The 2882-nt window shown below is 29.6% G+C and overlaps 1 long non-coding RNA gene across 1 annotated transcript; it reads right to left on the bottom strand.

The window, feature by feature from the left end:
- Positions 1-350: 350 nt before the first annotated feature.
- LOC132747594 (uncharacterized) lies at positions 351-2439 on the bottom strand. The gene is made up of 2 exons (XR_009628144.1): positions 1653-2439; positions 351-1567 (listed from the first exon to the last, which is right to left on the bottom strand). It is a non-coding gene; the product is annotated as an uncharacterized LOC132747594 (long non-coding RNA).
- Positions 2440-2882: the final 443 nt, after the last annotated feature.

Here is a 2882-nt window from a genome sequence, read left to right as displayed (position 1 = left end):
AAGAATGAACGTTAATTTCAAGATTTTCCAAAAAATCTTTATAATGCTTTACAAATGGATTATAGAACTTTTTATCTGGGACAAAATTTCCATATTTTTAAAATTTTCCACCTCTGAACACTGACCAATACTGAAAATGGCAAATTTATACAAAAAACGTAATAGCATATAATAATGAAATGACTATCAAATATATATTCAACCTTTCTATTAAAGGCACACAGCTATTTTTGCTTCATACCAATAAATATTATACAATAACATATATACAGCAGTTCAAAAACAGAAATTGATTGAACTAAAATATATACGTTTCTGCATTTGATTTATTATAATTTTATTGGAAGCTCAAAGTACTGTCCCAGATAGCATTCTATATGGGACCCATGTGGGGCCCATATGGGCACCTATATGGGTCCCATTTGGGCTGCCCATATGGGCCCCATATAGGAAGTGCAACCGGGTTCCAAATGGGTCCCATCTGGGCAGCCCTTATACTCAATATGGGATTCACATGGGCCCCATCTGGGCAGCCCATGTACACAATATGGGCCCCACATGGGTCCCATATGGGCAGCCCTTGTACTAAATATGGGTTTCAAATGGGCAGCCCAGATACTTCCATTATGGGTAGATTTTGAATTCCGGGGTAGATCTATTTTCAATTACTTCAATTATAAGTTTGCTGGACGTTAAGATAGCAACTGCTTGCTACAGAGCATGATTATTGTACTTGCGTTAAATATTCAAGTGATGTTTTAACTCATTCTGTTTCCTGGAACAGACAGATTATGGCACAAAGCCTATATGATCATGCAAGAAAACAATACACAATGTATATGCTTTAACAATGTAACTTTATTTAGTAATCTCACTTATGGTAAGTGTATATCATATATATATATACAGATTCTCAATACATTCTGTGGACGCCTGATGTCAACAAAGAAACCTTTACTTATGTAAATAAACTTAGAAAAGTGTACAATATAAAAATCCGAGTAAACTGTACATATTTGTAAATCCACAGAATTTCATTTTGACTACATAGTTTTTAATTCAAAAATACAGAAATATTAATTATTATTCAAAAAGTCCTATGTAGTAAATATTACTTTGGTACACTATAAAATAAGCAACATGTAATGGAAAACTGTTTATAATGTACGAACAAAATAATTAAAAATGCAGTTTTATAACATTAGATACCTTACAGATCACTATAAGGAAAAATGAAACTTATGCTAGACACTGGTAAAACTTTACAGAATGTCTTTGGAATCCAAGAAATATATGTGTATAATGTTTAAATTTCAGTGAATCAACAGTATGACCCCAAATGTCTTTTTAACTTTCTACATAATTCATAGAAAAAGTATTATACATTTACTGTAATTCATTACAAATTTCTATCTACCAATTACTTTCATTTTCAAATGATATACATCTACATCAATTAATATAAAAAGTTGTTCATTACAACCATGTATTACACTTTGGTATGGTAGTGCTGAAGAAAAAAATGTTATGCAGCTCGTGAAAAGTAACAAATATAATAAAACAAAACCTTGGCACAGTTGTAATACTGTTCATAGATGTGTAAACAAAATATTATGCAGCTGATGAAAAGAAATTAATATAATTAACAAAACCTTGGCATGGTTGTAATACTGTTCATAGATGTGTAAACAAAATATTATGCAGCTGATGAAAAATTTAATATAATTAACAAAACCTTGGCACGGTTGTAATACTGTTTATAGACGTGTGGACAAAATATGCAGCTAATGAAAAGTAACAAATATAATACACAAAAGGTTTGCACTGTTGTAATTGTCAACAAAATATGCAGCTAATGAAAAGTAACAAAAAGTAATACAAAAAAGGTTGGCACGGTTGTAATACTGTTTATATAGACGTGTTAACAAAATATGCAGCTAAAGTAACAAATATGATACACAAAAGGTTGGCATGGTTGTAATACTGTTAATAGACGTGTAAACAAAATATGCAGCTAATGAAAAGTAACAAATATAATACACAAAATCTTGGCACATTGAAATACTGTTTATAGACATGTAAACAAAATATGCAGCTGATGAAAAGTAAAAAATAATTTGTACAAGTTTGTAAAAATCAATAATAATTAAAATGTGATATTACACAAAGATCAAATTTGTTGTGAAGAAATTCATTAAAAAAATTGTCAGTAAAAATAGTTGGTTTCAGTAATTTCTCCGATATTATCAAAGTTTCAACAATAACAACAATAAAGATTACAAGAATCATCATTGTAAAGTATTTCAACTTTATTTTAAAGGTTAATACCATATCATTACATGTGTTCCCTGTTAGTGTCAAGTTTTGACAAGATGTTATAATTGTATTGATCAGTATCAAAAACATTCCCCAAGCATTTAATGTCTTGATTTAAATAGTAACAATATGTTTTTTGTTTGTTTGTTTCATTTTACGCCTTTTACGTCATATAGGCCGACGTTCGATATAGTTTATCAAAAAAATTATCGAAAGTATACAAATAACGAAAAATAAATTCAAAAAAGCTAAACAAATATAAAAATATCAAAATATCGTCTCGGTAGAAAATAATCTTATAATTTTTAAATTATTTCTAAATATTCATATTATTTATTCATAAACATTGTTAAATAAATGAGAGAAAACTTATCTGATAGATAAAAGCAGTAGATAAAACAATTTTTTGAAAAAAGATAGTATATCAGAAATTCTGATATATTGGGACCCTTGGTGGCAGAGATCTATGCCGAAGAATTAAGGGGAGATCACTGCGTGGAGATTGATAGGCGGGGTAGTTTCCTAACCATCGTTTCTGGAGAGTTACACCAGTTACTAGACTTCCT

This window comes from Ruditapes philippinarum, unplaced genomic scaffold (genome assembly GCF_026571515.1).
Source record: "Ruditapes philippinarum isolate M1 unplaced genomic scaffold, ASM2657151v2 ctg3076_1_1_1_1, whole genome shotgun sequence".
NCBI classification, from domain to species: Eukaryota; Metazoa; Mollusca; class Bivalvia; order Venerida; family Veneridae; genus Ruditapes; species Ruditapes philippinarum.
This window is presented reverse-complemented; position numbering and strand designations above follow the sequence as displayed.